At 45.7% G+C, this 14,156-nt stretch overlaps 1 protein-coding gene and 2 non-coding genes across 4 annotated transcripts in view; 1 reads left to right on the forward strand and 2 right to left on the reverse strand.

Moving 5' to 3' along the window:
* Nucleotides 1-14,156, forward strand: part of LOC122929685 (endonuclease 8-like 1) — a 66,279-nt gene that overhangs the window by 27,614 nt on the left and 24,509 nt on the right. The gene's annotated exons all lie outside the window — the stretch shown is intronic.
* TRNAI-AAU lies at nucleotides 3,873-3,946 on the reverse strand. Its single transcript has one exon. It is a non-coding gene; the product is annotated as a tRNA-Ile (tRNA).
* Nucleotides 6,724-6,795, reverse strand: TRNAD-GUC. The gene has a single exon. It is a non-coding gene; the product is annotated as a tRNA-Asp (tRNA).

The raw sequence follows: 14,156 nt of genomic DNA on the forward strand, positions 1-14,156 counted from the left end.
CATGCGGACGTCTGAATGGAGCCTTACAGGGGGGTGATCAATGACAGGCGGGTGATCACCCATATACACTCCCTGATCACCCCCTGTCATTGATCACCGCCCTGTCAGGCTCCATTCAGACGTCCGCATGATTTTTACGGATCCGATCCATGTATCCATGGATCCGTAAAAATCATGCGGACGTCTGAATGGAGCCTTACAGGGGGGTGATCAATGACAGGCGGGTGATCACCCATATACACTCCCTGATCACCCCCTGTCATTGATCACCGCCCTGTCAGGCTCCATTCAGACGTCCGCATGATTTTTACGGATCCGATCCATGTATCCATGGATCCGTAAAAATCATGCAGACGTCTGAATGGAGCCTTACAGGGGGGGGTGATCAGTGACAGGGGGGTGATCACCCTGATTACCCTGATCACCCCCTGTCATTGATAACCCCCCTGTAAGGCTCCATTCAGACGTCCGCATGCGTTCTGTGGATCCGATCCATGTTCCATGGATCCGTAAAAAATCATGCGGATGTCTGAATGGAGCCTTACAGGGGGGGTGATCAGTGACAGGGGGGTGATCACCCTGATCACCCCCTGTCATTGATAACCCCCCTGTAAGGCTCCATTCAGACGTCCGCATGCGTTTTGTGGATCCGATCCATGTATCCATGGATCCGTAAAAAATCATGCGGATGTCTGAACGGAGCCTTACAGGGGGGGTGATCAGTGACAGGGGGGTGATCACCCTGATTACCCTGATCACCCCCTGTCATTGATAACCCCCCTGTAAGGCTCCATTCAGACGTCCGCATGCGTTCTGTGGATCCGATCCATGTATCCATGGATCCGTAAAAAATCATGCGGATGTCTGAATGGAGCCTTACAGGGGAAGTGATCAGTGACAGGGGGGTGATCACCCTGATTACCCTGATCACCCCCTGTCATTGATAACCCCCCTGTAAGGCTCCATTCAGACGTCCGCATGCGTTCTGTGGATCCGATCCATGTATCCATGGATCCGTAAAAATCATGCGGACGTCTGAATGGAGCCTTACAGGGGGGGTGATCAGTGACAGGGGGGTGATCACCCTGATTACCCTGATCACCCCCTGTCATTGATAACCCCCCTGTAAGGCTCCATTCAGACGTCCGCATGCGTTCTGTGGATCCGATCCATGTATCCATGGATCCGTAAAAATCATGCGGACGTCTGAATGGAGCCTTACAGGGGGGGTGATCAATGACAGGGGGGTGATCAGGGAGTCTATATGGGTGATCACCCCCCTGTCATTGATCACCCCCCCTGTCATTGATCACCCCCCCCTGTAAGGCTCCATTCAGCCATTTTTTTTGGCACAAGTTAGTGGACATTTTTTGTTTGTTTTTGTTTTTTCTTACAAAGTCTCATATTCCACTAACTTGTGTCAAAAAATAAAATCTCACATGGACGCACCATACCCCTCACGGAATCCAAATGCGTAAACATTTTTAGACATTTATATTCCAGACTTCTTCTCACGCTTTAGGGCCCCTAAAAAGCCAGGGCAGTATAAATACCCCACATGTGACCCCATTTCGGAAAGAAGACACCCCAAGGTATTTGCTGAGGGGCATATTGAGTCCATGAAAGATTGAAATTTTTGTCCTAAGTTAGCGGAAAGTGAGACTTTGTGAGAAAAAAACAAAAAAAATCAATATCCGCTAACTTATGCAAAAAAAATAAAAAATTCTAGGAACTCGCCATGCCCCTCATTGAATACCTCGGGGTGTCTTCTTTCCAAAGTGGGGTCACATGTGGGGTATTTATACTGCCCTGGCTTTTTAGGGGCCCGAAAGTGTGAGAAGAAGTCTGGGATCCAAATGTCTAAAAATGCCCTCCTAAAAGGAATTTGGGCCCCTTTGCGCATCTAGGCTGCAAAAAAGTGTCACACATGTGGTATCGCCGTACTCAGGAGAAGTTGGGGAATGTGTTTTGGGGTGTCATTTTACATATACCCATGCTGGGTGAGAAAAATATCTTGGTCAAATGCCAACTTTGTATAAAAAAATGGGAAAAGTTGTCTTTTGCCAAGATATTTCTCTCACCCAGCATGGGTATATGTAAAATGACCCCCCAAAACACATTGCCCAACTTCTCCTGAGTACGGCGATACCAGATGTGTGACACTTTTTTGCAGCCAAGGTGGGCAAAGGGGCACCTTTCGGATTTCGCAGGCCATTTTTTACACATTTTGATTTCAAGGTACTTCTTACACATTTGGGCCCCTAAATTGCCAGGGCAGTATAACTACGCCACAAGTGACCCCATTTTGGAAAGAAGACACCCCAAGGTATTCCGTGGGGGGCACGGCGAGTTCCTAGAATTTTTTATTTTTTGTCACAATTTAGCGGAAAATGATGATTTTTCTTTTTTTTTCTTTTTTCCTTACAAAGTCTCATATTCCACTAACTTGCGACAAAAAATAAAAAATTCTAGGAACTCGCCATGCCCCTCACGGAATACCTTGGGGTGTCTTCTTTCCAAAATGGGGTCACTTGTGGGGAAGTTATACTGCCCTGGCAATTTAGGGGCCCAAATGTGTGAGAAGAACTTTGCAATCAAAATGTGTAAAAAATGCCCTGCAAAATCCGAAAGGTGCACTTTGGAATATGTGCCCCTTTGCCCACCTAGGCAGCAAAAAAGTGTCACACATATGGTATCGCCGTACTCAGGAGAAGTTGGGGAATGTGTTTTGGGGTGTCATTTTACATATACCCATGCTGGGTGAGAAAAATATCTTGGTCAAATGCCAACTTTGTATAAAAAAATGGGAAAAGTTGTCTTTTGCCAAGATATTTCTCTCACCCTGCATGGGTATATGTAAAATGACACCCCAAAACACATTCCCCAACTTCTCCTGAGTACGGCGATACCACATGTGTGACACTTTTTTGCTGCCAAGGTGGGCAAAGGGGCGCATATTCCAAAGTGCACCTTTCGGATTTCACCGGTCATTTCTTACACATTTTGATTGCAAAGTTCTTCTCACACATTTGGGCCCCTAAATTGCCAGGGCAGTATAACTACGCCACAAGTGACCCCATTTTGGAAAGAAGACACCCCAAGGTATTCTGTGAGGGGCATGGTGAGTTCCTAGAATTTTTTATTTTTTGTCGCAAGTTAGTGGAATATGAGACTTTGTAAGAAAAAATAAAAATAAAAAATCATCATCATTTTCCGCTAACTTGTGACAAAAAATAAAAAGTTCTATGAACTCACTATGCCCATCAGCGAATACCTTAGGGTGTCTACTTTCCGAAATGGGGTCATTTGTGGGGTTTTTCTACTGTTTGGGCATTGTAGAACCTCAGGAAACATGACAGGTGCTCAGAAAATCAGAGCCGTTTCAAAAAGCGGAAATTCACATTTTTGTACCATAGTTTGTAAATGCTATAACTTTTACCCAAACCATTTTTTTTTTTGCCCAAACATTTTTTTTTATCAAAGACATGTAGAACTATAAATTTAGCGAAAAATTTATATATGGATGTCGTTTTTTTTGCAAAATTTCACAGCTGAAAGTGAAAAATGTCATTTTTTTTGCAAAAAAATCGTTACATTTTGATTAATAACAAAAAAAGTAAAAATGTCAGCAGCAATAAAATACCACCAAATGAAAGCTCCATTAGTGAGAAGAAAAGGAGGTAAAATTCATTTGGGTGGTAAGTTGCATGACCGAGCGATAAACGGTGAAAGTAGTGTAGTGCCGAAGTGTAAAAAGTGGCCTGGTCATGAAGGGGGTTTCACCTAGCAGGGCTGAAGTGGTTAAAGTAAGCGTTGCCTCTGGACATGGAGTAGGCACTGCAGGCCTCCAGCTTGTTTCACAGTAAAATATGTGGCCCGTACGGGGATCGAACCCGCGACCTTGGCGTTATTAGCACCACGCTCTAACCAACTGAGCTAACCGGCCATGTGTCCTGTAGCCTGTTAGGGACATTTGTAAAACTACAAGGAATATCGGGCAATGTACTAAAGATCTTCCTGTTATTCTACAATGCTCCCTAGTATATACAGTGGGGCAAAAAAGTATTTAGTCAGCCACCTATTGTGCAACTATGAGAGACAGAATGGGGGGAAAGATTATAGGAAATCACATTGTAGGATTTCTAATGAATTAATTGGTAAATTCCTTAGTAAAATGCCGGTAAGTATTTGGTCACCTATCTGGCTCTCGCAGACCTGTAACTTCTTCTTTAAGAGGCTCCCCTGTCCTCCACTCGTTACCTGTATTAATGGCACCTGTTTGTACTTGTTATCAGTATAAAAGACACCTGTCCACAACCTCAAACAGTCACACCCCAAACTCCACTATGGCCCAGACCAAGGAGCTGTTGAAGGACACCGGAAACAAAATTGTAGACCAGCACCAGGCTGGGAAGACTGAATCTGCAATAGGCACAGGGGTCTATCTATCACAAGGCAAACAAGGCATTTGCCTAGGGCGGCACTTGCCAATGGGGCAGCAAAATGCCTTGTTTGCTTAGTGATAGTTACATAATATGCAAAATATTTTGTTTGCCCCTTGTCCGATCCGATCCTTCACTATGCGAGCGTCATCCCCGCGACGCATAGTGAAGGAGTTGAAATACTTACTTCCTCCTCCTCCAGACTTCCTCCCAACCGCCCCTGCCTTTTGTGTCTGCGCATTGCCGTCGTGACGTCACACGGAGGTGGAGTCATGGGCTGGCAATGCTAGGGTGAGCCTTATCTCCTTCAAGTGCAGAAAGGATCCTGCACACGGTCACCATGAACACTGAAGCCAGCCCCCGGCCACCAATGCACTGATCCCTGCTGCCTGCTGCTGCCTCAAAAACTGTAAGTACTTAAATTACAGTAATTCACAAAAAAACACTTAGTTGTTTTATAGGGTAAGGGGGTTGGGACCCATTGGGTGGTTAGAGGGGGGAGAATTAGGGAGGGGTTAATACTGTACTATCTCTAGCTGCACATTGTTTAAAAAAAAAAGTAATCTGTAAAATACATTTGTGTTAGAAGTTGTGCTTTTTTAATTTTTAGAATAATGATACAGCCATTTTATTTAATGTATTTGTATCATGTGGACTGACCACGTGCTAATTCAAACAATTTCATTGTCTGTGATCAATATAGTATAGTTGACCTGGATAACTGATCTTTGTAAAGTGGTTGAATTTACACTTTATATTATTATATGTAAAGATTGTCTTAAAATAATAGATGCAACATTTGGTACAGAAAACACAAAATATTGGCCTTCGTTATTAACTTTTAAATACAGAAAGGAAGATGTGAAGCTCTAACAGGAAAGAGCGGAGCCTAAAGAGGAAGGGGTGGGGGTTACAGGGGAAGGGGTTTGGTCTTGACAGGAAGGGGTGGGTGAAATTTATATTAGGGGGTGCCCGAGTTTAGTCTCGCCTAGGGCAGCACAAAACCAAGATACACCACTGAATAGGCAAGCAACTTGGTGTGAAGAAATTAACTGTGGAAGCAATTATTAGACAACGGAAGACATACAAGACCACTGATAATCTCCCTCGATCTGGGGCTCCACCCCGTGGGGTCAAAATGATCACAAGAACAGTGAGCAAAAATCCCAGAACCACACGGGGGGACCGAGTGAATGACCTGCAGAGAGCTGGCACCAAAGTTACAAAGGCTACCATAAGTAACACCCTACGCTGCCATGCACTCAAATCCTGTGGTGCCAGGCGTGTCCCCCTGCTTAAGCCAGTACATGTCTGGGCCCATCTGAAAGTTTCTAAAGAGCATTTGGATGATCCAGAAGAGGATTGGGAGAATATCATATGGTCAGATGAAACCAAAGTAGAACTTTTTGGTAAAAACTCAACTCGTCGTGTTTGGAGGAGAAAGAATGCTGAGTTGCATCCAAAGAACACTATACCTACTGTGAAGCATGGGGGTGGAAACATCATGCTTTGGGGCTGTTTTTCTGCAAAGGGTACAGGGCGACTGTTCCGTGTAAAGGAAAGAATGAATTGGGCCATGTATCGTGAGATTTTGAGTGAAAACCTCCTTCCATCAGCAAGGTCATTGAAGCATGACAATGATACCAAACACACCGCCCGGGCAACGAAGGAGTGGCTTTGTAAGAAGCATTTCAAGGTCCTGGAGTGGCATAGCCAGTCTCCAGATCTCAACCCCATAGAAAACCTTTGGAGGAAGTTGAAAGTCCGTGTTGCCCAGAGACAGCCCCAAAACATCACTGCTCTGGGGGAGATCTGCATGGAGGAATGGGCCAAAATTCCAGCAACAGTGTGTGAAAACCTTGTAAAGACTTACAGAAAACATTTGACCTCTGTCATTGCCAACAAAGGGTATATAACAAAGTATTGAGATGAACTTTTGTTTTTGACCAAATACAAATTTTCCACCATAATTTGCAAATAAATTCTTTAAAAATCAGACAATGTGATTTTTCAGGATTTTCTATCCTCATTCTGTCTCTCATAGTTGAGGTATACCTATAATGAAAATTACAGGCCTCTCATCTTTTTAAGTGGGAGAACTTGCGCAATTGGTGGCTGACTAAATACCTTTTTGCCCCACTGTAGTTTCTGCTGCACTTATAAAACGTGACAGTCCAACGATAAAAGATTTATAAATTCTCATTATGAAAATCATATTACAAAAGTAAGGTTATTTTTCATTGCCTAAAATCCACTTTTTTGGGGGAAGAAAACATGTAGCCTCCCCGTCGGGGAATCGAACCCCGGTCTCCCGCGTGACAGGCGGGGATACTTACCACTATACTAACGAGGAGCTGCTATACCATAAAAGTGTTTACAGAGCTTCTCCTATGTACTGCTATGTGTTCCAGTGGTACCAGATCAATATGGAAAGGAATGTGTGGGAAATCCCAGCATCTGGTACACACAGCGCCCGCAGCCACCAGCTATAAACTTCTAGTTCCAGCTTGCTCAGTGATTTAGGCCACGCCTTCTAAGCTTAATAAACCAATGAGCGGCGAGTAGGGCATTACCGGGTGAAGTGTTGTGGATGAAGATATCTGGGAAGGCAGTGATAACTAGTGATGGACGAACATGGGCCGGGACGTTTTGCGAACCGCGCATTCGCGGCGGGCCCCATTCACTTTAATGGCAGGCGAACCTGAAAAACCTTCAGGTCATATTTGCAGCCACCAAATACAAACTATGAGTGCACAAATCGTCCCACAACATGGACAGTGACATACCAGAGGGGGATCAGTGGCAAAAATTCCCACAAAAAATTATGTATTTTAATCGGGGGCCATTTTTATGCTTCTTAAAGGGAAACTCTCAAAAATGTGCACTGCTGGAGCCTAGAAAAATGTTATTTCCTATCGGTTTGATGTATACAAATGTGCAGCACTCCACGTTTTTGTATCCAGTAAAAAAAAAAAAAGCATACGTTAATGTAATTATTTTTTTCTACCATAGAACTGTATGGTGAATGGACGCCACTGTACGGAATCAGTCTGAGGCATCTGTTAACGCATACATTTTTGGTATACATTAAAGGGAACCTGTCATGTGAATATTTGATTATAATCTAACTAATTATATACAATCATTAACTACTAAAAAGTGCCCTAGATGTCACACCAGTAAGTGAATACAGATGGTTACCTCATAATATACACACAAAGATGCCGCATGCTAATGAGCTTATTTGAGTCCAGCGTGATGTCATTGAGTCCAGCGTATATTTAATTCAGAGCTGTAACCACTAACCTGCCCACCTGCTGCTGATTCATATGGAAAATAACTGTCAATCAGCAGCAGGTAGGCGGGGAAAGGCAGGAACTCATAAATATTCAGGACTCATCATTATCAGCTGGAGCTTTTCAATACAAGATGTTGGCAGATTGACTGGGTCAATTAAAGAAAGTGACCCAGCATTTTGCTAAGAGAATCAGTCACTTATTTATGTTGCCCTTAGTTAGGACACCATAAAACTGGTGACAGGTTCCCTTTAAATGGATGGCAAAAATGGGATGTGAACCCAGCCCTAGTGTCCGAATAAGCACCAGTACACAGTGGAGCAGCGTGGCAGAGAGGGGAGGCCGCGATGTACTGACAAAGCGCTACCTGGTCCTGGTGTTCAGGGATGAGGACTGTTTCCCAAGGATCATTTTTCTACTGGGAAATACAGGGCACAGTATAATACACTAGAATCCATATAATATAAAGATATTAGCCCTACCCCCGAATAATAATACAATTAGGTGGTCATTTATTATATAGAAATACATCTATGTTAGGCTTATTTCTGACACAGATTTTCTTATTTCTGACACAGATTGTGGCGCAAAGGTCCTTAGCATCAATATGCATATTTTTTACGCTCATGCCAGGTATAAAAAAAAGATGGCGTGGGCAAGGAAAGGGATACAGTTATGGCCATCCAGTTATTGGATACCACTGCCATACATTGAACACCTCTGTACAGTGACCGGATAACACTGCCATACAGTGACCGGATAAAAGGGTATAAGAGGGCACAGTACAGGGAATGACTAGGGGCACTGCACAGGGTGTGGTAAGAGGGCACAATGCAGGGTATAAGGGGGCACAGTACGGAATGAGGGGCACAGTACAGGGTGGGGGGCACAGTCACATGACCCTGTGATATTAGAAGGTCCTTATGGTGAATGCGGTTCATGCGCCAACACAATGAGAGGCAGAGGAGCGAGACAGGAGTGTGATTATATGGCTAAAGATATAAAATGTAACTGCCAGTACCCCAAAAATTAGGCAATAGGCATTCACTTGACAGCAAAGAAGTTTGGATTCTGTGGCTGGAGGTACATTAGGCGGTCACAGGATAAAAATGTAACTGTAGGCCAGTATAGGCCCCACAAATTAGGCAATAGGCATTCACTTGACAGCAAAGAAGTTTGGATTCTGTGGCTGGAGGTACATTACGTGGTCACAGGATAAAAATGTAACTGTCGGCCAGTACAGGCCCCAAAAATTAGGCATACACCTGACATAAAAGGCCTTTTATGCTGCTTTATACGCATAAGGCAAGGACCATTCTTTGTCCTGGCGGATATGTGTGGGCTGGCATGAGGAAATTCAATTACATGTGGTCATCACAGGTGTTGAATTCCTCCGAGATCCATGCCTCATTTATTTTAAAAAAATGTGAGGTAGTCCATACTGTCGTGAGCTAGGCAAGTGTGCTTATCGGTCACGATCCCCTCTGCTGCGCTGAACGTCCTTTCGGACAGGACACTTGATGAGGGGCAAGCCAAGAGTTCCATGGCAAATTGTGCCAGCTCTGGCCAGAGGTCAAGTCTGCACACTTAGTAGTCAAGGGGTTCCTCGCTTCTCGGAGCGTCCGCATCGGCCGTTAACCCGATGTAGTCGGACACCTGGCGGTCTGGGCGTTCCCAGAGGCTGGATCCGGAAGGCATCTTTTGAGGGGTTTGCTGCAAGATTGATCTCATATCCAAAGTGACCAACACATCTTCAAACTGCCCTCTTTTTGCAGGTGCAGTAGGATTGGTACCCGTACCAGTTTAGCTGTGGGTGGAAATTCCTCTGCCAGTGCCCGCAACAGCAGAATGCAGCATCTCTCGCAGAAAGGCCTGGAAATGCTGCATTCTGCCCCAAATTTTCTAAAGGCCTTAGAGTCCACCAATTTATATGGCAGTAGTTGGCGGGCTAGCAGTTCCAACAAGCCAGCGGTCAGCTGTTTAGCAAGAGGATTATCCGGCGTCATTTTTTCACGCTCGAACATTTGGGCCACGGAAGCCTGCCGTGTGCCAGATGAATGCGACGATGGCACTGTGGAAGGTGGAGTGGAGGACAAATGGGAGGAGAGAGGAGAAAAGGATGGGGCTTTGTGGGTTCTGATGGCGTTGCTCTCACTGGGCTCGGTGATGGGAGGCCAGGTGTCTTCTTAAGGCGGTTGTCCCTAGGTGAGCATTGACAGCACAGGCTGCAGATGGCAACACTATTATCAGCAGTTGACACATTCAAAAAAGCCTACAAGTTAGAAAGTATATTATAAGTATATCACACCCATCGATAGCACACCTATACCAGTCCTTAAAAGGACTTTTGTGGCCCTATTGGCTAGCGTTTGGTGTCCCTAACTGTCCCTGCTCCAAAATGCAACCTTTCCCTACACTGGCAAAACACATAATGTAAAATGGCTGCCAGATCGGGTTCTGTTATAGGGTTAGGGGTGTGTCCATGTGCTGAAACGTCTCAATTGGCTGTCCTGTCCCACCTGATGGATGTGTCATGGGTCAAAGTTTGGCGCTATGCAAAAAAATATGGCACGTGTGAATATCGCCATATGTCTGCATGTTCGGCGAATGCGTAAAGTTCGCTGCGAAACGACCGCTGGACGAACCGTATGGCCATCTCTAGCAATAACTGCTCAGGTTGGTGAGGTACCCGGCCGGGTAACTACCAGGTATGAGGGGGAGGCATCAGAGATGCGGTATTGCCGCCCAGGGCGTATATAGCCGCTTGGCACTGAGCGGCAGTACCGCATCGTGCTGCTTACATAACCTGCGCTAGGGGGCGTGACTCCCACCAATATGCACGGTTCATGCAGAGAAATGTCTGTGGTACTGAATGTCTGCTGCGGGGCTCTTTAGTTTCCTGGATGGTTTATAAACTATTACATGGACAGCACTGGTGTTAGTCTCTGTTCACACTGGCAGTGTGGTCCTATCAGGTTTTCCTTGTAGTCTGCTTCTTTGGAGACAAAAGCAAATCTTTTAGGGATCAGATGTGTGGCGAAAGCCACTTCGCTACGGTGTTTTGGAGGGGGCTGTATGCCCGCCTCCTGCCCCTGGATTACGGCCATTTAAGATACTGGTTTGGGCAGGAAAAGCCATGCTTGCAAGTGATAAAAAAGAGAGGCTTTTACTAACTTTTAAACCCCTGAACCTATTCAAGTGAATTTTGGATAGGTTTGTCCCCAAGTTATACTGGTTAAATTGATATAAGTTGTATGTATGTACGATGTAAACTCACAAAGTTGTAACAATTTATAAGAAGTGTAACTTTTCAGCTTATGAGATAATTGAGTAGATACAGAAACTGACTCAATTATCTCCTAGACAGAGGGGAGGAATATGCTGGGTGGGTTTCTATTGTCCCATTGTGTCCGATTGGCTGCTGTACTTGCATTGTATGTGTTGTAATATTTTGATTGGTTAATGTATAGGTCCAGGGGGTATTCCTCTGGATTGAAAAGCGAAAATAAAAGAGGCTGTATGCCCTAGGACAGTGTGTTCTGCTTAACCCTCAAGCAAAGTGTCGTCTCGTTCTTGGTGGGGATAGGAGTGTATGCTGTTACAGTGCGACTGCCAGGAGTGTAAACTGTTCATAGGGTTTTTCCTGTTCGGCTGTATACAGCCTTCATGTCTTTTACCTTTGGGAGTATGGAGTATTCACGTGCTTGCAGTTCGGGAAATTGGTGCTTGCAGTAACTGCCTGTCAATCTGAAAGGAGGATATCATCTGAACGGAGTTGTGTGCTGAACAGTCCGTTACAAGATGCAATTTAAAAATTTTTGCTACAACAAAATCTACAACTCCTGTATGGCATAAAATATGAGATACAGGTGGGCTTGGCAAGGCTTGCTGCCACCCGTGGATGCCCCTGGCATCTTTCTAAGTGCTTGTCCCCTGCTGCAGGATAACAGTGGGCAGTATGAGGCTGAGTGCGGCTGGGCCCTGGTGCAGTATGTCCGATGCCGGACAAGTGTGAACAGCTGATGATCAGAGGTTCTGAGTAGAGATGAGCAAATTTTTCAAAAATTCGATTCGCCGGGTAACCAATTTTTGGGGAAAAAACTTGGTTCGATCTGAATAAATTTGCAGTGAATTACAGTAAAAAAACGGCTATTTCCTGGCTGCAGAGAGCCTTTATAGTGGTGTAAAACACTGCCTTTTAGTAACACGCATAGGGAGTCTGCTTTGGTAGTGAAATAATACTGTGAGTCAGTATGACATGCAGATGACAGGTGTCACTCTTAGAATCACTGCACACTTCACTTATTTGGGCAGTCACGGGGCCAAAACTGACCAAATAACTCAAGTATGGCCTTACAGGTCGATGTTCGCGCCAAGAAGAAGCACACTCCTTTTACACCGTCGTCAGCTGATTCCACATAGATGTCTACAGAACCTGTTCTATTAAACACTTATACAAGAATGGAGAGGGTGTCAGCAGTAAGTTTGTGTTGACATCACTGATTAATTTGCCCTTCCTCTGATCTGTCAGAACAATAACCCACCAAAAAACCTGATCCTGTCTGTGGAGCATCCGCCTTCACTTGGTCACCATTTGGTCAGTAATCCATCAGTATTGCTAATGCCAAAAAAAACAGGAGTGGATCCAAAACCGAGATGACACGTGAATGGAATATTTGCAAGTCTTCTGTGTTTTGTACCCACTTTTGTTTTTGGCTACCAAATCACAAGCCTATTCTGATGGGACCATACAGGCCTTACAGCTGCTACAAAGACAGGTTCAGGAGGTCACAGAGTGGCACAATGACAGAGTGTGGAGGTGGCAGCAGCATCAGAAGGTCACAGAGTGGCACAATGACAGTGTGGAGGTGGCGGCAGCATCAGGAGGCCACAGAGTGGCAAGGTGATATAGTGTGGAGGTGGCGGCAGCATCAGGAGACCACAAAGTGGCAAGGTGATATAGTGTGGAGGTGGCAGCAGCATGAGGAGGCCACAGAGTGGCAAGGTGACATAGTGTAGAGACGGAAGCAGCATCAGGAGACCACAGAGTGCAAGGTGACATAGTGAGAAGGAGCACTTGGCATCAGGCGGGTGGCAGCATCAGAATAGTAGCAGAGGCAGGTAGCCAGAAGAAGTGTTGGTGTGGCACCATGGATGATCTAGTCTGATGCATCAGGAATTGGTGGGTGGAAATCCTGGCTGATCCTCGCCTGATTCATCTTGACAAAGGTCAGTTCACTCCACATTTTGGATGGACAGGCGAGTTCTTCTAGGGGTAACTATGCTCCCCGTCGCACTAAACACCCACTCTAATGCCACACTACTGGTCACGCTTCACCCTCTGCCCACAGATTCTACATACGGCCACGGTTACCTTCTCAGGCGGCTTTAAAAATAAATGCCACATCGCCGAGTAGGTGATTTTACCTCCAACATTACACACTGACTGACTGCTACCGCCGCTGCCTCCTTAGGCCCCTGCACCGCTACTTCCCGAGCAGGTAGGCTCCCCCGAAGTGGGTAGTCTACCCCAGGCACGTTTGGCTCCTGACCTCCCACTGCTGACTTCCGGCCATGCTAGCGACTTGCTGGCTCCGCCACTGGCTCACAGGCAAGCTGACACCCTCTTCTTCCAATGATTCGTTACCCGACTTCCAAGTGCAATCAGCTACATCATCATCATCGAGTAGTGTCTGCATGTCACTGATGTCCTCCTCAACCGTCTCTGGGTCAGGAGCCTGACCGCTCTCAACACCAGCTCTCACACCACTCTCCTCATCACTACTTGCCCGCCTAGCGGAGGAAGCAGCGGATGTCGCCTCCATATCTTGGCTGGGCAGTAGCTGCTGACTGTCCTTTGATAGCTCTTCCTCGCTGAAAAGGCAGAGCCTACAGCATATAATGCTTCTTGCGGTGAGGGAAAGAAAAGGACAGGGGTGAGGGCACAGGACCTACTCCAGGGCCATGCCAACTAAGGGTTGTGTCTGACGAACCCACTGACTCTTGGCTGGGGGTGTCTGATGTAAATTGTGACGAAGTTGAAGATCGAGTCAACCATTCAAGAACCTCTGGGTTCCTGGTCACGACACGACCACTAGCTGACACTGGGAGCTCAGGCCTCTCGAAGTGACCCCTGCTGCCACGGCCCCTTACTCTGCTGTGACCTCTGCCACTGCCCTTTGCAGGGCCTGGCACTTCTCTGCCTGACATACCGTTAGATCAAATAACCAAATAGTAGATTAAATATTTTTTATTTCGCCACTAATACACAGAAAACAGGGCATTAGTATAAATCACGGCACCGCTAAACTGCAAATAGGCCCTCATTTTTTTCTTTGTTTACACAAGTTAGGCTCCTCCACTAAATGATTTCTTTTGTCTCAGTTAAGAGCCGATTCCGGTAGCGCCGCCACGAGTC

Source organism: Bufo gargarizans, chromosome 2 (assembly GCF_014858855.1).
Source record: "Bufo gargarizans isolate SCDJY-AF-19 chromosome 2, ASM1485885v1, whole genome shotgun sequence".
Classification (NCBI taxonomy): domain Eukaryota; kingdom Metazoa; phylum Chordata; class Amphibia; order Anura; family Bufonidae; genus Bufo; species Bufo gargarizans.